Source organism: Rissa tridactyla, chromosome 9 (assembly GCF_028500815.1).
Source record: "Rissa tridactyla isolate bRisTri1 chromosome 9, bRisTri1.patW.cur.20221130, whole genome shotgun sequence".
Lineage (NCBI taxonomy): Eukaryota > Metazoa > Chordata > Aves > Charadriiformes > Laridae > Rissa > Rissa tridactyla.
In genome coordinates, this window is record NC_071474.1 from 34,196,035 (window position 1) to 34,217,011 (window position 20,977).

The window sequence follows — 20,977 nt, forward strand, 5'->3', positions numbered from 1 at the left end:
CATGATATGCAGCGAATAGTATGGGCCCGATCTAAAGGCCATTAAAATCAATGAAAAGATTTCAAATTAACTTTTATAGCCTTTAGATCAGGCTCTAAATGGGCAAATTACAGTTATGGAGTTTCCCATTTACATACCTGTGTGCTGCATTTAATATATTTTATGGAATTGAAATTACTTGCTACTCTTTTTCATGCTTTTTTAGGATAAGAATTTGCCAAGGGCATCAACAGCGGTTTTCCCAGGCTTCAGCACAAGGATTATATAGTTGATCCACAAATGACTCAAATCTTTGAAAAAAAAAAAAGGACATAGTTATCAGAGAGGCTTTGACGACAGCAAGGACGGGAGCGCTATCTGGCTTATTCCATCAGAGATTCTCATTCCCTCTCATTAACATACTCAGGACATCAGCACTGGCCATTGGTCTCAGCGGAATCACTTACAACTTTTAAGGGAGTATGCACGAAACCCCACCCCTGCATTATTTTAAATAGATCAGATCAGATTTGTCTTGTGTGAGGCTAGAAGAAAGGCTAGGGCAGAGTAGCGTTAGGGGAGAGATTGAAAGGTTGCAGGGAATTTTCAAATCCATTCTTATAACCTGGTAATCTTTCTTCTTTTACAGGGTTCTTGAATCCCAGCGAGGATGCACAGAGCTGATCTCTACGTCTGTGATATCTGCTGCCACTGTAAGTGTGAAAAAAGCAATGCCTCTACCTGCTCCTTCTGAGTGCCCTGTAATGAAAAACCCTTTTGGAGCAACATTGGAAATAAGCCATCACGATATCTGATTAAACCTCTTAGGAAACTGTCACTAATCACCTTCTCTGCTCTTGATGGAATATATTTATGCATTATAAATATACTTACCGTGTGTGTATGTGTGCATGCTCCATAAATCACATGCAGCACTTGTATATGATGTATAAGCACATTCTATAGAATACACACAAATACAGATGCCAAACTCCCACAGAGTTCATCACTGGGAAATGTTTGAAGGATCTGATCCTTAATATTTAATGAGAAAGATGCTATTTCCTTCCTCAGCTTTTATCTCTGGTTTGGCATAGTCATTAAATTTGTTGTTTCCTTGCAAGATTATATAATTTATGACCTAATTTTAGACTTTTGTGTAACTGTGCTAAAATACTTGCGGCGTATCCGGATTTTTTTGCACGGAGTATTTCAGCATTAGGCACCAGACAGAACATGACTGCTCTGCTATGAGCTTCCCATCAGTAAGGACTTACAAGCATTAAAGGAAAACAGCCCAACAATATTCAGATAGCATTTCAGGATTAGATTGTGTTTTTTTTTTTTCTCCTGTAAAGATAGGATTTAGCAGCATTTCTAAAGCCCGTCGTGTGCAGCGGTTGGCAGGAATCCCCAGGTAATACAGTAATCACCCAGCAACTCCTATTACTTAAAATATTTTCGCGTGGCAGCTTCTGGATTTCAGACCACGCTGGGACGAATTCATGCAGCCTTCATCGCAGGGAGGGGTGTAGGGAGCTGGGGAAAGGAGGTGAAGGTGCCACTTAATGCTTTAAAGTGACTATCAGCCCCCTCGCCCCCTGGAAGAACGCGTTTGCTCTGCCACACCAGGCTGGCTGGGTGGTTTTTTTGCTGCACAAGGTGTTGCCAGAGAACTCCTAAATGAATTACGTTACAGCTGCAGCCACTTTTTTTGTGTGCCTTCTGTGTGTCCAGGGTGATTCAGCGCTGTCATAAATAGTGCCGTGAGTTTCAGGTATTTTGTCAATTTAAACCGTATTGTTTGGACCAGTCTTTCATCAAATTTAATGTATCGGCTATTGCATTAATGTGTTTTGAGAGCACTTTATTCTGGTGTTTAAGAGGGAAGTGCCTTGTGGTTGAGGAGGAGGTTAGATGCTTGCTTTGTGTCTGCACTACACTTATGAGGATTTTTTTCCTGTTTTTCTACCTTACCCCGAGGTATCTAACCCGAATGACAGGGGTGGGGTGCTGCATCCTCAGGCCAGTGCCCAGAGCGATAGGGACCGTGGACTCAGATAGGGACACGCTGCTCAATGTGTCCCTCTAATGTGGCAACTGAATGCAGCGTGCGGGGTGAGGGGCATGCCTACCTGAAAGAAAAATAATCCTTACGAAAAGGTGACATTATTTCTTGGAATAAGAAAGATTGTAGAGTGTATCTGCTTGGCTCTAATGGAGCAGTTCCAGGAAAGCAGCAGCGACCAAATTGTTTTCAGTATCACATAATTCAAGAGTAAAATCATAATTCCAATTACTATTTCAGCCATTTCTGGCCTTGGGAAACCTATGCTAATATTTATTATTATATGATTGACCTATGATTTCTTCATCATTTACATTAGCAACTATGATATTCATAGTAACATCCTTTAAATCATACGAGCAGATGTCAACGGTGCATGATGAAGTCACATCCTGCAGATTTTTTATTTACTTAGTCCATTTTTTTCCTGGTAAAATAACATTGTGAGATGCATAATCTCACCTCCACGTGGCCTCTAGGGGCATATATAATCACCGAATGCATTTTCTATAATCTCACAAAATGAGTCAATTCTATCTGAGGTACAAACAGTTATACAAAGTCAGTATTTCACTTCCATCACCGCCTGACATCATCTTCCACACAGTGCAAGAAAATATTTACTTAGCTCTTTGACATGAATTGTCACAAAGCCTTTGGAACAAAAAATTGAGGAAAGCGAGGAATTGAAATGGAATAACTTGATTTAGAGCATTTAGCTACTTTTCTGGGTGCGGGATTTACATTTGTAACTTTGTCAGATGCTTTCTTATAATGTCCGGACTGGCCACAGACACCTCTAATCTCTGTTCTTCAGTGAAGTGCCTATGCACAAATCAATCACAGAATCGCCCGGAATATCCAAAACTGGAAACTGGTCCTCTTTCATCATCATCTAAATATTTTCTTTGCACGAGTGAGCATTTCTGCGTGTGAATTAAGCTCCTGCATTTATTTTCTGGGCAGCTTCCTGGGGCGTGTTATTTCTGCTGCTTTTCCATGCAAAGTGCTGCAGAGCAGGCAATACTTGGAATAATATCCCTGAAAACCGCTTATGACGTTACCAACTGTAATTCTTATTAGGTCTAAAATCATTTTTTATTCTTTCTGCTCCTCCCAGCACAGGAGAGGGCACTGATGGACCCCTTGGTGTTGGAGCGGTGAATTCGCAGCCGGGGAGGACAACGGCTTCTGCATGGTGCAGGTGAGGTGCCAAGGGCAGCCTGGGGCTTCTCACCGCCTTCACGTAGAGTTGATAGAATTGTATTTATCCACAAAGAGGCAGTAAGAGGTTTTTTTTCCAGATTCTTCTAGTGATGTGTCAAAAAGTTTTATTTCTCTGTTTGTCTCCCGTATCCACCACTCGTCTTCCTGCCTCAGTCTAGCTCCTGCTTTTGTTCACCTCCGGAGAGCACAGCCAGGTGTTTTTCGGCATCTCCTCTGGAAAACTGCCACATCTGCAGAGCTCAGGAAAGTGGGACCCATCGGTGCCGGCCGGAGAGGGCTGTCTTTGTCTCTCATCCATCGCTTTTTTACTGAAATTAGATTCTTCTGAACTTACATTCCCTTAAAGGGTTTACCTGGCTTAGCGGGTATCAGGTCTAGGATGTTTTTCAGACAGTTTTTGGATAATTTTGGACAAATTTTTAAGGTTCAGGGGCCTCATACAGGTTGTCAGGCAGGTGGACTCTTTTCCACTCTCTGGGCATGTCGCCCTAAATTGGCCACTCATGTCTACAGGTAAGGCAAGGTAAAAAGGTCAGAATAGTCCTAGATCTTGTTTCTGAAGATTGGTGGTGTATAATAATTATTAACAATTTCTGTAACAGTGCAGGTTACAGACACGGGACCAAACACCTGCAGTGAACCTCCTCAGGTGAAATTCTCCTCGGCTTCAATCACGGTTTTTCCGGAGAAGAGACCGCTGGCTGCGCTTAGGGCGATCCACATGTTCCTGGCTTAAGAGGCACTTATAATCTACCGCTAAGAGACTTATTAGCAATGTAAAAATGAATCTGAAGCAAGAAAAGTATTCTTCCTAGAATAAATATGTTTTTTGTAAAATTAGTTTTGCTGACAGAAGTAATTGTGCTAACTCCTTGTGACTATGGATGTTATTTGTTGCCCCTTATCTTACCGAAGCAAAGGGTGCCAAGTACTTTGAACTTTGTAAATAACTGTTTCCAAAGTGTTGGCTTTTTTCTCTATAAATTCTTTAGAGAAAAGCTTGCCTCTAATCCTTTCTCTTCCAAAGCTTTTACAGCTCAGCTTCTTCCCTCTCTACATGTCTTTTATTTCCCATTTTCAGGTTTTAATATTTCTTAGATATTATAAAAGTCTCTTTTAAGGGTAAATGTAGACCTTTTGCTCAGATTGGGAAAATCATTCCTAAAGCTTTAATAAATTGGAGAGAGAGAGAGGAAAAAAACCCAAATGAACTTTATTTCGCACTGCCACAGTTGCTGGGGCTGGGGCTTGGAGATGAGCATCTGAGAGCCCAAACCGTGACGCTGATGCCCAGAGCAGGGGTCCTGGCCATCGGTCTTGCCGTTTTTTCTTGCTCCAGGCACCCGACGAGTGCAAACAGCTGGCAGAAGGGGTTGACCCTTCGTTTTTTGTTCATGTCTTCTGGGCTGGAGAGGAGATGGGAGCTGCTCTGCCCCCTCCATCCCAACGCACCAGTGCTTGCTGTCCCCTCCAGCGCTGAGGAGAGGGGAACGGTTTTCCTGCAATGACAATTTTTCTTGGGTTTATTTCACTTCTGCAGATGCAGCAACAAATATTAACCCAGAAACAGGACAGAAAGCTTTCCCAGAGTGTGCATTATTAAAGCAGCGTCAGAGGCCTGCAGGAAATCCATGCTTATTATTTGCATAAATACAAGCAAACTCACGGATGTGGGAAAACTGAAATGCTGGAAAAGCAAGAAGTGATGTACTTCATCACTCTGGGAAGTTGAACGGGAATGTTTTTACTCATCTGTCTATCTGCTATCTATCTATTTGCTTACTTATTTTGGCAAAAGACACAAATAATGAGAAATGTATGTCTAACCAGAGCAGTTACTTTGCCGTGTGTTCTCGGATGTGACAAGGATGGGGATGGTTTGGGCATACATAGAATCATAGAACTGCCTAGGTTGGAAGAGACCTATCAGATCATCCAGTCCAACCACCAACCTAGCTCTGACAAAAAACATCACTAAACCATATCTCTAAGCACTATGTCTACCCATCTTTTAAATACCGCCAGGGATGGTGCCTCAACCCCTTCCCTGGGCAGCCTGTTCCAATGCTTAATAACCCTTTCAGTGTAAAAATTTTTCCTAATATCCAATCTAAACCTCCCCTGGCACAACTTGAGGCCGTTTCCTCTTGTCCTATCGCCTGTTACTTGGGAGAAGAGACTGACCTCCATCTCTCTACAACGTCCTTTCAGAAAAATAAACGACAGTTTCCTGTGCTTGCATTGCCACTGGAGCAGGGGTGGGTATTAAATCCCGGTCTTCAGCCTAAGGTAGCAACCTAAACCAGGGAGCAGCACAGCCCAGGCATCCGTGGGCGACTTCTGGAGTTGCAGGAGCTTCATAGAAGGTCCCAAAGGAAAGATCCTTGTTGAGACACCTTGCTGTGTCAGTCTCAAACCAGGCACACAAAAACCCCATGGCCAGTGTAGGGCTCGTCAGCCCTTTGTCTAGTCAAGATCCAGCTGCTGTTGAGGGATGCTGATGTGTTTGTGCTGTGGTGCTGGTCCCCAGCTGTCCTCCAACGCCAAGGGGGGGAAGGTAATTCCTGTTGAGCACAGCGGTGAGACTTACTACTTGAGTCTTCAAGTGAGAACTTGATGGTCGAGGCTCCCACCAAGACTGATCTTCTCTCCTTCCCCTCTTCCAAAGCCAGCGGTTTCATGTCTTAGATGCCACCAGCAGCTCCCCAGGCACTTGGCTGATGGTTTGCTCCCTGACCCATCTGAAGTGCAAAGGAATTTAAAATTTCCAGATTGTTTTTTTCTTCTTTAAAGAAAAAAGTTTATGATTTCTAAGAAGGCGCCTTACAGCAGAGCCCAAACAGGAATGTTTGCGTTCGATACCATCCATCCATCAACGCCGCGACACGGAGGGAGCGGCTGCCCCGGCTCCTTGCGTGGCGGTGGACAGAAGGAGCTGTCAGGGAGCCACGTGTGGCCGCCGCACCGAGCCGGGCGGGAGCCGTGCTGGCAGAGATCCCTCCCGCAGAGGGGATTTCTGCGCTGACAATTTTTGGCTCCTTTAGGTTACTTTAGAGCTGCACGGAATATGTAATGTTCTGCACCCGCGGAGGGGCTGACAGGGAACTTAAATACAGATTGCAAAGATAGATCATCTCCCAGCATCACTTTGTTTTCTGCCGCTCTAAAATCATTTTACTTGTTCCTGCAGCTCCTATAAAGCCAGAAGAGCTCTCTATATTTGCTTCCCGGATGCCTTTTTCTCCTCTGCTAACAACTAGAAAAGCAGCTTTTCATGCTCCAAATCAGAGATAAATTAAAATCGCTGCTGAAGAAATAAAACACAAGGCTAATCAAATTGTAGCACAGGAAGCAGCCTTCAGCCAGTGCATTTTTTGAGAGCTATTTTTAGAATATATTTTTATTTTGTCACTCCATATGGGAAGTCAAATCCATATGGTTTGGGAGAATGGAAGGTTGTGCTTTTATAGGGATCTCACAAACCATCCCTGCTCTGCCACGTACTTAAATGTGTGCTTAAATCCAATTGTCTGCGATGGGACTGGGGCACGTGAACTCCTCGTGACTGGGGCCTCGGGCCCTGTCTGAGGTTGTAAGAGTATTACTCCCTCCTGAGATGTAAAACTATTCTATATTCGTTAAATTGGTCTCCAGTTAACTTGGATCTTCTTAATTACGATGTTTCTTATTCACATAACTCTTTTTTTCTTTTTCTCTTTCTCTTTCTCTCTTTCTCTTTCTTTTTCTTTTTCTTTTTCCTTTTCTTTTTCCTTTTCTTTTTCTTTTTCTTTTTCTTTTTCTTTTTCTTTTTCTTTTTCTTTTTCTTTTTCTTTTTCTTTTTCCTTTTCTTTTTCTTTTTCCTTTTCTTTTTCTTTTTCCTTTTCTTTTTCCTTTTCTTTTTCTTTTTCTTTTTCTTTTTCTTTTTCTTTTTCTTTTTCTTTTTCTTTTTCTTTTTCTTTTTCTTTTTCTTTTTCTTTTTCTTTTTCTTTTTCTTTTTCTTTTTCTTCTTTTTTGTTTTTGTTTTTCTGTTTTGTTTTTCATTTCTTCCTTTCTTCTCCATCATTTGGATGCCCTGATGGGTGTGTTTGGTCCAGTACCAGCCAGGAGGGAGAGCTGAGCATCCATAGCCATCGCTCTCCTGCTCTTCACAGTAGGTGTGCAAATATACTGCAACTATCGAGATTAACGTGGTGTTGGGGAATACGATTGTATTCTGCCCACAACACCGTGGCACCTTCTGAGAATGCTGATGAAGCAATAATTGGCTGGAAAAGGTGGTGTACTTCTGATAAACTAAATGTATAGAAATTAGAAACACGTCCTCAGTGTTAGTCCACCAGAATATCCATTTTACTTGTGGTTTAGGTTGTTCCATGAGACTTAACCAAAAATTTTGTTTCTTTTAAGGAATTTTGTGGGATGGTTAAAAACACAGGCATAAAATTTCTAACCTGGTAAATTCCAGAGGTTCATTTTATGAATATTTTTTATTGTTATCCTGGAGTTTCTTCCCTGTGCAGTTTCTCAGAAGGTGGAATTGAACAAACTAAATTTAAAACATGTTATTTATTACAAAATTTACCTGAGCCTGTGTTCCTTGTGCTCCCAACTCTAACACCGACCGTGGTATTGAGGTACCATTTTTACCGGCAAATAGGGAAGCCCCTAAAGCAGCAGCACATGTGATAACAGTCATGGGGGGACTTGTATTTTTCGGTCTCACCAAGTCCTTAGAGATGTGGGTGTCCGGATCAGCCTGTCGGCTGCTGGATGCCCAAATCCATAATTAAAAATCGTCTTCGAAACTCAAAGGGCTCCTGAGGTGCCTGGGCTCCCCCCAAGCTGGCAGGCAAGCTGCAGGCAGGAGAAATGCAATCGGGAAGGGTTTTGTCCTGTGGTTCACCCCAGCTGTACGCACAGAAAGGCAGGCAGCGCTGCGTGGCAGGCAAGAGGCAAAGTTAAATTGCACATCGGTTAGTATGAAATGCTTAAATAACCATTTTAATATGTCTGAGACGATAGCTGACTTTGTCTACAAGTGATCTGCAAGACACTGCAAAATGCAGCTGGATGTTTTTATGTGTAATATAACGAGCAGAGGCTCAGAAATTTGGGTGGTGTGGATCGCCCAGGTTCCGCATAGCAAATACGTGGCTAAAGGAGAAGTCGTTTGCTGTGTTACTTTTGATTCAAGAGTTGTATTTGGACTCAACATGGAAGCAGAGATAATGGAAGAGCATGGCATTGGCAGTCAATATTTCTATGCTTTTTTTTTTCCTTAGGAAACAATTCTCCACCCTTCTTTTTGGACAAAGTGCAATGGGAACAGGGCTGCACAGTGGAGAACTCAGTGTGGCAGAAGGATGGGAAGCATGGAGATTTCTGAGATTCTTTGAACGTTGCTTCCACCAAGTAGAAGGGGTGTTATACTAAAAATGTTCAGCAAAACTGAGACCTCATATGGATTATTTTATTAGAAAGTCAAGAAAACAACCACTGATTTTTTCCCCCCACAAATATAAAGCAGAGATCTTGCATAAGAGGAGCCGATGTTAAAATAACCAAGCACCAGAAGGGGCTAGAAGGAAAAGCCTGAGGTTAGAGCAGAGAGAAACTCTAAAGTTTTAAAAGAAATTTTATGAAGCCCTATTTGTATTCAAAATCTATGATAATTTTGAAAGCAAAATAACTACTGTTAGATTATTTGCTCAAAGTAACTTTATAGTCAGAGACTCCCCCATCACTTATATCCCACTTTCAAAAATATACTCTATACCATTCTGAAATCCCAAAAGACAATAAAAATCACCTGGATTTATGATATTGGGTGTATTGGAATTAGATGCAAGTAGCTGGGCTTTCCCAGAAATGTTATTCTAGAATATTTGAACAACTCATCTTTTGGACCAGGTGCTTGGGTTGTGTGTGTGTGACATGGGTATGTGAGCATTATGGGGTGGAGTTGTGCTGTCGCTGCGTTTCCTGTACATCACTTAGCACAGCGGGGCACCGTGGCCCCAGTAAAGCCAACCAAGAGTTTGCCAGTGCCTTCAGTGCAGCCAGAATTTCATCCCAGGCCGGGAGCAGCTGATGCAGAGTGCCACGGGCTGGTGACCTGAAGCAATTTCAAGTCAGTGACGTAGAAGTGAAAAAATTCCTTGTCACATAACGGATCTCATCGGCAACACAGCGTACCCAAATTTCACTTCGGATTTTATACTAAGTTTCTGTTCACGTTGCAACTACGTAGATAATATGTTAAGGAATTATTCTTAAAAAAGTAAAGAATTAATTTCTTTAAGAGATGGGCGATTTGTGGAAGACATTTGTGTAATTTTGCATTCTAAATGTGATTTATCTTTATAAATAAATTTGCATAAAATCTCCAGCTCTCGATGTCATAGTTCTATTTTATCTTTAATTCAGATGCTCAAGAAATGTAAATTATTTTTACAGCTAAATAAAAGCTATACAAAGCTGCCAGGAAAGAATAATGAGGTACACATTGTGCCATGCAGCCATGATAAATCCAGCAGCACCATGGTTACAGTCAAAATGTGAGGCCATCAGCAACTAGGGAATATCAGCACATATAGATTCCTCTGACTAGATTTAGCGAACTAATCTTAACGGGGGAAGCTCATGACACTAGGTCAGCAAGAGAAAATATTTACCTGAAAGACAGACAGGCACCTAAAATGAGGAGGAACAGTTGGTTTATATAGCAAGGCTTTACTATAGATTAAAAATATCAGCTGTAGTTGGCTCTATGTAGTACGGCTCTGCATATGCGCTTTGCAGAAATAAAGATATCAGCATTCCTGTAACATGGCGAGGTTTGCAAGCTATTAGTGTGTTTGCTAATGATAGTATGGGCTTTATAAAATATGGCTTGGTCATGAGGATGGCACCAGTGAGAAGGTATATTTGCACCTCCTTAGTCATTGTGGTAAAAGGCTCCGGTGCCATGGCTCTGACCAACTAATATCTTAAGAAATGGGTTCCCCTCATTAGAAATTAACTCAAACAGGAGGAGATAATTGCACCAAATGAGGGTGTGAAGAGCTTCAGCTGATGGTAATCAAAGGAAAGTAAATAAAAGGTGCACTGAGCTCCCATGCCCTTTTCCTGAGGAGGAAGCTGAAGAGATAAGGTGCCTGGATTTTCAAGAGGACAAACCTTGCTTTCCATGACTTGCTGTGACTGTTGCAGGTAGGTCTCATAATTCTCTGGTTTTGTCTCATCTCTGACTATGTTTCCTAGTAGTACTTGTTTTTTTGGTGCGTGCTTTTGTTATTTGTTTGCTGCTGGAAGTGTTTTAGTCCATCCTACTCTTTAAAGTTTATATACAATGAACTAAAGGTGATACCCAAAGCACTGCTGTCTTGTTGCTATTCCCGGTTTGCTGAATTACAGTGGTCTTGCTCTAACTAAATTTGGTATTGAGGTCAAACAGCTCCAAGTGTGGCTTTCCAGGAGCTGGGTGACTGCTCTGAGGCTCCCTGCAGGAGGAGGCAGTGATGAAGGGGTGCATCCAGTGTTTTCTGGATGACCAAACACAAAGGACCTTTAGAGGAAGCAGCTGTGATGGGCTGTCCTGTAGTGACTAAACTTTGCAGAATCTCTTTGCTCTAGAGCTGTTGTTATCAAATTTTCTTTTGTGGTAAAGCTTGTGGGGTGTATAGCAAACCTTGTGTTTTGGGATCTGCTGCTTTTCCCCTTTGGATTTCCTCTTCCAGATAAAAGAGAAGCAACTGTTTTGTGATAAGTCTTATGCTGGCACCAGACAGGATGCTGTGTGATGCTGAGCACCTTGTCAAGAAGGAGCTGAGCCTTTTAAGCCCTGTTTATGTGCCGCTGGGTCCTCAGCACCCTGAAGAAGTGAACCCTGTGATGCTCAGTTTTCTGAAGCGTGTGGACAACAGTTTGCTGTGAATAGGGACAGCCTAAAACTTGCATCAAAAGAAACGCTTTGTCTTGCTGAATCAGGGCAGTGAATGCATGTGCATCTCGGAGAGCGTGGACAGGCCTGTTGACTCCTAAGGACCACTCATGTGCCTTAATTGAGTATGTGCATGAATGCTTAACGGGTCGGGATCAGCATAAACATCCCTGAATGTCAAGCTCTCTTCTGTGTCTATTTTGTAAAGCTAATGACCACCAGGCATTAAAAACCTGGTTCTGGTTTTTGGAGATGCTGAGGCATCTCATTTCATATTTTTAAAGGGGAATGCCTTCACCTTAAAATAAAATGCCTTTATTCCAAAGATGTTGGAGCGTAGAAAAATGGAGAGCTGTGAACTTAATGTCCTTGGAAGTTCAAGATTTTTTTAAAATGTCCAAAACTTAAAAAAGGAACCGAAGAATGCTGCTTAGAAACATTTAAAAACAAAAAAATCATGCTCAGCAGAGAGCTCTTATGACAAGGCTCTGCCCAGAGTGAATTTTTATGCTTGAGTTATAAACCCTTGAAAAATGGGGATCCTAATGCAGAAGCTGACGCAGCTTTAACTAAAGCAGCTCTAGTAAGTGCTGCTATAATTATTTGCTCATTAATTACAAATTTTGCAAGACACGAGAGTAACACAAATTGGAAAATAGGAATAATTATCAGTAATAATGCCACAGAAGCTGGACACATTGAAAGTATCTTCCTCTTTAAATTTAATAATAGCAAGACAGCTAGGAAACTAATAAGAAATACATAATTGAAAATTAACCTTGCAAATCTGCTGTTAATAAACCATGGTACTCTCGCGTTACAATAATTTTACAGAGCTCTTAATTTGCATTTGAAGTGTTATTCCAGGTAATACTTTGTGTGTTCACAACAATTAGTATGTCTTTGAATTAAAACAAAAATGTGAAGGTAGGATTTAGTGTAGCTGAAGAGTACAGAATAGTATATGCTGTAGGTTTTGGTAGCTCAGGGCTTGAATAATTGGAGACCAAACATACAATGGTGATTTTTGTGCTGGATGTTATGCCTGAATGCTGTTTTGTTATTGTTGAATTCGAGTATTGTGGTGTTCTATGCTTTCATCCTTAGCTTGTGTAAATATATCGGTCGGGCTGTTGGATCGCTTGCACTTTCTCATCCTCCGAGGTGCAAGGCTTGATTACTTGGGGATGCTTGAAAATACCCAGTGTGTTGGTAACAGGTAGCGTGTGGTCCTTGAAATACTCTGCTGCAGTGCATGCTTTTACTGTCATATTTGAGCAGTTTGAATGGATCTAATGGGGGCAGGCTGCTGGAGGCACTGGGGTTTGCTGGGCAGGGCAAGCCAGTGTCGCCGGTGGTGTAATGGAAAGGTGCCGCTTTACTGCGAGTTGGCACCCTGTGCCTGACGTTTGCCTGTGGTTCTCCATTCAGAGGGAAATGGTACTTCCTTAGGGATGTTTTATATCTGTTGCCAATCAGCAGAAGTCTGTAAAAAAACTCTGTTAAGTCAGTTTGCAAGGATGAAGGGAATTGTTTATTCAAAACTCAGGCTGAGTCAACTGCTCTTGCTAAATATCTCCCACTCATAAAATAAACCTGATGCGTAATTGCCGCCTGCTCCTCACGTTCTGTCACAGAAAACTTGTACATTTGTAGCCAAGAAGTGGCTACAAATTGTAAAAATTGTAAAAATTCTGGAGCTTATATCTACTGAGCTATGAGTGCTCAACTAAAAAAAAAAGGATGGACTGAAACAAAGAGGAAAATCCCTGACTGCAGGCTTGTAATTACATTGCAATGTTAATGGCAATGGAGGTATATACAGAGTTTCAAAGTTGTGTATGGCCAAGCAGCTTAAAAAAAATAATAACAAAATAACCCGGAGACCTACAGTGTTTGGCATCAGACAGGAGGAACATTGTACACAAACAATTGGGTTAAGAGTGTGCACTCCAAACAGTGTTTCTGCACAATTCCAAACTCCATCGAGGGCTGCATGTAAAATGTTGGCTTCTTTGTGCAAACCCACAAATCCTAGGGAAAAGGCCATTAGGGGTCAGCAATTCAGCTGTTTGTCTGCTCACTTTATGTAAGAGGTTAGCAGCAGTATGCTTTTTGTCCAAAGCCAGCAATAGCAGGAACAGCTTGTTTCTGAAAGGGCTGTGGCTCCCCTAGTAGTGATAGAAGAAGGGGTCCTGAAATAAACCTCGAATGTGGGTAGTCTTTGATTTGACCTTTTGTCCATTTATTTGGCTATAAGCGTATGCTTAGCGCAGCATTTGACTCCTGTCACTCCCTTCCCTAACAGCCTATATAGCTCAAGCACCACCAGCGCGAACATTTTTCCTCCATTTCGGTATGTTTCAGGGAATTTAGAAAACACTGCCATGTGGGAAGTGGGACAAGAAGGTGTTTTTGTTGCCCAAGCTCTTCCCCCAGAGGAGCTCAGGATGTTGTACGGAAAAGCAAACCTCCCATCTCCTCGCAGCCTCTGGGTGCATTGCAAATCTCAGTGGCTTCAGCCCACATGAGGAGAGGATGGCGAAGTTCCTCTCCAAATGCCTTTGAAATAAATTTTCATTTTTGTATTTTTTAGGATGTAAGCTGACTTTAAAGTCTCTTCTGTTTTAGGAGCAAACCATGGAAAGCTCTCAAAGCAGCGGAGTAAAGCTTAATTGCATGAACTCAGTGCGGCTGTGTCTGAGTTGAAATGTGCTGATGCGAGGAGAGCTTCACTTGATCTATGAAGATTTGTTGTGGAGCAGAGTGAGGATGGGGTATCCTCAGCTTAACCCTGGTCAGGATGTAACCATTGCATTTGTGAACATAAGAATTAACGACATGGAGTTAAGAGATGACCCAGTGAAGGACAGTTGAAGACTGTTTAGATGCGGCTTCCTTCCCATGTGTGTCTGTAGGTCCTATTGGCAGTTCCCAATCTTGGGGCTGTGCCGAATTTCCCATGGAGGCTCAAGCTCGGCCAGCCTCACAGCCTGAGAAGCACCGAGAAGAGCTTTCTGTGTGAGCAGAGGCATGTCTTGAATAGAGAAAGCTTTGAGTGCTGAATGGGTGAAGAGAAGCAGGGAGCAACCAGTCTCTGCTCCAACCTTGAAAAACAGGAGATGGAAAATACCCTCTCCTCCATCTGAGAAACAGGAGATTGTGGGAGAAACGTGCCTCTTAATGATGCTCCTGAGGCAGCCTCTGCTAGTCATTCCCCATCAGTATTCTGTTCATCACCATTTTCTCAAGGAAAGTCATAAAGGAACAACATAGCCAAAAGGAAGCTATTTTTAGAAGATGGAGAGATGATTTTTTTCTGAACCATTCTGCTGTTATTTATGTTGTGTAGTTCTTGAGTTATTTATTTCAGTGGGAGCTGATGCAAAGTGGGACGGTGTTTAATGTGTGGAAGGATGGTGAAATCCATCCTACAGCTGTCCTTGCTATTTCAGGTCTGGGTTTTGATAGTCTTTCCAACCTTCAAATTGGATGGCGCTTCTTAGACACTGTCAAAGTGCAGCTGATTGCGAGGGGCTGTTTCTTGTCTCCAGTCCCTTCGGCTTCCAGCGCACTGACCACGCTTCTGCAGTTTGTCGCTGCAGTATATTTTAGGCTGCCACTTAACTCACCCATATGCATTTTTAAAACACTAAAAAGCAACTGATAATTCAAAGTGCGCTCCAAGGTAAAAATAAAAAATGTTAATACTTTTCATTGATCAAAGCTAATTTATGCGGACTGGGCTCTGCTCGCAGCCGCACCAAGGTATAAACGGTGACATCATTGAGCATGAGCTCTGCCAACCTGAGTTAGTGTTGGAATGACAATGGAGTGATTTAACTATTATGATCTCACTTAATATTTCATACTTAAAATGTAGCCTAACCTGTAATTCGGGGTTATATGAAGTACACATCGTAGAGTTGATTCAGAACAGATTTTGACACAAACTTTGCAGTTAAAGCAAACATTGGAGTGACATACTCCATAGACTACATATACTGTTAGTCTAAGGGTGGTGGAAATCTCTTCAGAAAGGAAAATTTCCTGTGGAATATTTTCTATTTTTTATGTATGTGTGCATGTATATAGACACATGCATGCAAAAGGGGGAAAAAAAATCTGTAAAGTTGTCTTAAGCTTCCTGATATGAAATCACCACAGGAGAAGAAAATCACTTGGATGAAACAAATATAGCTGCAGTTTTTAAGTCCCAAATCCCATCATCCTCACAATTATGACAACTACAAAATACTGTAAACATGATGGGTGATGAGTTATAACTTTTAACACCAATTTTAGTTTCCAGACTTTTTTTACAGAAACATTGCTAAAGTGACCTCATATTCAGTGAGGGAGGCATTGCAGTTGGTCTGAAAAAGCATCAAATAAAGCACCAGGAAAAGAAAAGCTTGTTTTACTTGATGCTTTGGTACTGCAGGTGTGTGGCTGATGGGGGAGGATGTGCTTCTCCTCTCCATGCCCCAGTGCCCGCCTCTGCAGGTGGAAGTCTTCTGGTTTGCTCATGTAAGGTGTTTTTTTAATTATCTGTATGAGAATTAGAATAATAAGGTTTCCCTAGGTTAGTGCATGGTGAGGAGAGGTGGAGCTTAGGCTGAGTGTGATGATGGAGAAAAATAACAATGCTTAACAACGCCTGAACTATAAGATAGTCTGACAAAAGAGCAAATAGTGAGTGGTAGCCTTCAAGTAAAAACTGTGTAGGCAAGATACTTACACTTCTTTAGGCTGAAACTCAGTGGACATAGGAGGGATTAGTTGCTAACCTTGGGCACTGCAGTAGGAGGTTGGGGCAGATAAGCCAGGAAAAGCTTTTTCTATTTGTGTGGGTTTAGCCAATCTTCTGGCCCTGGCACTGTGCCTAAAGGATCTATGGCTCTGCAGATTTGAGATGGTTGTGGGGATGACACCAAACTGGAAAAGGCAGTCAATGAGTCGAAGGACTGGACTGCCCCCCGACACAGTCTTGGCAGGCCAGAGAAATGAGCGGACAAGCCTCACGAAGGCCATCATAGACAATGCAAAGGCCTGTACCTGGTTCGGAGTGACTCCACGTGACTGTACAGGCTGGAGACTGGCTGATGAGCAACTTTGCAAGCAAAGACCTGGGGCTCCTGGTGGAAAAGCTGAACCTGAGTCACCAGTATGTCCTTGCAGTGAAGAAGTAAATACTCAAAGCTTAAACAGAAGAAGCTCTGCCTTTGAAGTTGGTCCTATTTTCAACAAGGGGTCCAGCCAAAGAGCCTTCAGAAACCTCTTCCAAACAAAATTATTCTGTGATTAGCTAACAAAGCCTGTTTGCGACTGCCTTTAAAGGATAGGAAGGAATGATTTTGGGGTAAGTTTTTCTCTAGGATTGTGTTATTATTTGCACCTGCAGTTCAATTAAGTCTAAGATTTGCAAAGATTCATTCTTTGTGACCTTAAAGGTCAATGTTGCTGCTCCTTTTTGTAGAGAAAAAGGACAATGAGTATCTCAGAAAGAATGTGGTCAAGGCTTGAATCTGCAAACTACCCCATTGTCTGGGAAAATGGCCTCTTTTCCTCTAAAACTGTCATGTTTTGTGTCCTGAAGCCAGGTCTGGTTGCTCATTGCTGGCCACCAGCAGCCCATATTTGAAAGCACGTTTCAGTGGTTACTCAGCATTCCTCAGGCTGAGACATTTTGTACTTAGGGAGGGTGGACTTCATTGGGTAAAGTTTTTTTGCACCCATGTTTGAAAACATTTTGCAAAGACATTTTCCGTACCAGAGGAATGACTTTGTCGCTGCTATAAATACTTCTCAAAAGCAATCATTGTTGGTTCAAGTGTTAAAAATTGAGTGACTGAAGAAGTATTCATCAATATGAGTCTTTCAGTTGAATTAGAATAAGAAAAGGAAGGGAGGGTTGCAAATCTAGAATTCTCAAGTTTTTTAATTTTAATGCTGCTTTAGTATTTTTTTCAGTCCAGAATTAATTTCTAGCGTTCCTTACAGCTAATAGAAAATTTCATGCTTTTTTCAATCAGGATTACTTTAAGCCACTAGAAAACATCCTTTGTTCCTATATTGATAGAAACCCAGTATTCTCCTTTCTTCCTGTTTGGCCTCCCCTGCCCTGGATGCAATGGGAGCAAACACAGTAGAAGGATTTGTATTACCAGCAAAGAAGAACAATTGCAGCAGTGTTTAAATTCACAAGGTTTGAGATTGTAATTGGAGTTTATTTGAGGGAGGGGGGGATAAATGTTTATCCTACAATGTTTTAGAGGCTCTCCATTTGCGTTATCCATGCCTATTGCAAATGGACAAGCGCTTTTCCATTTAACAAATATTTCTGATTCTATTCCAAAAACAGCTTAGAAGCCCTGAGATCCTAGGAATAGGTTTCTCCCTCTAGTGGCAGCGGAAAGGAAGATACAGAGCTCTCAGACCAGGTATCTTCACTTGTTTTAGAAAAACATATGAGGGAAAAGAGCTGCTGTTTGTTTACAACTTCAAAGAAAGATTCATATGGCACAAAATATATGCAACTTAGTCATTGAAATACTTATAAAATCAAGGGTGTCTCTCTAATTTTTAAATTGACCTTGAGACTCAAAGTACAACAGAGGCAACTTGATAATCACAAATGTTAGTGCTTCTGGTGTCCTACTCTGTCCTGTTGGTAGAGTCATGGGACACACACTGTACTTGGGAGTAACTGCCCAAGCTTGCTCAGCAGCTGTCTCTGCAAATAGCACCTAGCACCGGGCAGCCTGCAGAGAGGGAGGGATGGCTGATCTTCAGTTGCCTTGGTGAGTGTTTGAATCGCATTTGAGGCTACCGTGCTAGTTTGAGATGAAAAATGTAAACCCATGTGTTCTCAGTGACTAAATTACCCCTTGTGCCTTTACAGGAAAGGGAAAAACATATTGTATCTGTAGGAAAAAGAGCCTGACCACCACCTATGAGTCAAATAGTGAGAACAGTGAACCAAATCTACCACTTCTGCACTATTTCTGATTTCCATGTCCTGTTGATGCCTTTAGTACTTGAGAAGAGCATAAACCCAGTAACACTTGTTTTAGACTTGAGCAGAGAGGTTGATCTGTGGAGGGAGGGAGGCTGGCTGAAACGCTTGATCCCCAATTGGCTTCTGCATCTCTGTTGTCAGTGTTTTAGTCCCCATGACTCAGTCACTGCTGCTTGTGACTCTGTTTCAGTAAAGTGTTAGTTTAATAGAAGAGATTATGTGAATGAAAGGAAAGATTGAAACAGCATCTTAAATTCAGGGAGAATGTGTCCTTCAAGCTCTATAGTGCTGAAAATGCTGTTCAACAGTGGTGTGAGCTGTTTTCAAAAGAAAACATAAGACCCCTCCAATCCCCCTGTGGCTGGGGTGCAGCTGATGATACACGCCAGCTGGTGGAGGTTCCCTTTGTCTGATGTGGGGCAGTAGGAGAGGTGCTCCATGTTGGGTTGGGGGTAGCATGTGTGCAAGCTTGCCTGCCTTCTTGGTAAGCTCCATCTGGGCTCTGGGAGTGAAAAACTCTATCTCTGAAAGGCCCAAGGAGGAAAATATGGCCAGTGTCTGCAATGCACCTTATTACATGCATGGTGTCCCCTGGAACACAGGAAACATCTACCTGACCTGTAAGGTCACGTGCATTAGTCCATGAATTAGCAGTCTTCCATCAGGGAGAAACTTAGCAACTTCAGAGTGAAATGCAAACGCTGTTCCTTCCAGGTGGGGCTGTGAATCAGCAAGAGGGTCTAACTGCAGCTTCCTTCTGTGAAAGTGATCAATACCTCTTTTGCCTTTTCTAAAGGCTGTTGCTGTGGAGCCTGTTTCATGTCAGGACTTCCTGAGGAATGGACTTACCATAGGAGCTCTTGGTCCTGGCAGGCCTGTGTGTGCCTGCCGGGTGCTTGTGGCTGCCACGGCTCGGTGAGGTTAGGAGACCTCTTGGCAAGGGTCACGTTTGCCTGTCACCTTGTCCTCAGGACCAGGTCAGCTTCTTGCAGATGTTTGCCCAGCAGCCATCATGATGCCTAGAAGGTTCCTTAGGACATTAATTAACAGAAAACACATCGGGAATTATTTCTTCCATGCTGTTGTCTTCTGTGAGAAGGTTTAAATCTTAGTTACTTTCCAAATAATAAAGCAATAACTCAGTCTTTTAACATGGTCACTTCTTCAGATAATATCTTACCCTTGCTCTGGCAGATACCCGGACTGCTTTTTCAGCCTCTTGTTTCTGCACTGTACCTGAAAACTGTTCTAATTTTATTTTACCTCCCTGTAAGGTTTCCTTTTATTCACTGCCATTGCTTTTCTTATCACTTCTTATGCTCTCAGCTTCATTATGCAATTGTTCCAATCCTGCTCTGTATTTGATGTTTTATAGCTCGTGTCTGCCTTTTTTTCCACTGTTGATTACTTTTTACATTTCTCTGTTCCTTCACACTGGCTTTAAAAATAAAATAGAAAAAACAACTCGAACATTCCCTGTGCAATTACTGCAAGGTGGTATGAGTAACCCTTGGGCATACATTAATTTATCTTTGAACACTTTCTATTTCCTCCGTGTCCTTTCTCTCCCCAGCTGTATCATGTTGAATTTCACCCTGCACTTAGTCTCACAACTTTGCTCTGCTAAAATCTAATCTACTTGTTTTCTAAGTTTTAGTTGAACATTAATCCTAGTGAAATCCTTAAAGACTACAGTCCTGATTCTCCACCACACCTGCATCACCAGTCATAATTGCTGTTACAGAAGCCTTGCTCAAAAATTACTCTTTACAAAAAGCCATCATCTTTCCATATTTCAGATGATGAAAACACCTGCAGCCAGGACCTGCTGTAGGACTGTGCACAGTAAGGAAATAATTTCTTTCATGGCATCCACAAGTGTTGCTCAAACTTCTTCCCCTTTCCAAATTTTAGCCTTTCACTTTGATGTTGCCTCAGCTGAACATTTAAGCATTGCCTGCCTAATTTTGAGCAACTGAGCAATTTGTCACAAGTACAACTATTTTCCTTCCATTAGGAGAGTTGCTCTTGCCCTTTTGGCTACAGATGTACATTCTCTAAGCTGGTGTCCAGACCTAAGTGGATGAATTCAATGGAAAAATGAGGAGGGTGAGAGTAGAGCTGGTGCAGCACTGGTGCTCTCTTGCCGGGCGTGGTGGAGCCATGCAGCAGGAGCGATGGGGAGGTGCCCACCACTGTCACCAGCCCTGGGGCACAGTGCTTCCTGTGAAAGGTTTTTGCAGCTTATGCCCTGAGGCAGGCATGATTGTGGGCTGTTTTCCTTGGAAAGGAATGAGTGGAGCATTTGGTTAGATCATGCTAGAGTGGAATTTTAAAAAAAAAAATAATAATTGCATCAGCCCACCTAACTCATTGCTTTGGGAACCCACTGTACCAGGATTTGACTTCGCAGTAGTATGTGAGGTGCACAGGAAGCACTTTAACAGATAAATTAACAATAAAGAGTCACTTTCATCTTACAAACAGGGACTCCTCGTCTGTCAGGCAACGTGTGGCTCAGCAAACGCAGTGGCAATGTGAAGGGTGCAGTGAGACTTGTGCTAAAGAGAAGGGGCGCTCAGTTGCTGGTGAGGGTGATCAGTGGGTGATGCTCTACAGAATGTGTGTAGTGTCCAGCTTTTCTTCAATGCAGAGAGGGGAAAAGATACATACACTACACACCTGAGAAAACAGCCTTTTGCTGATGACTTCAGATTTACCAGTAGGGCATCCTTCTGCA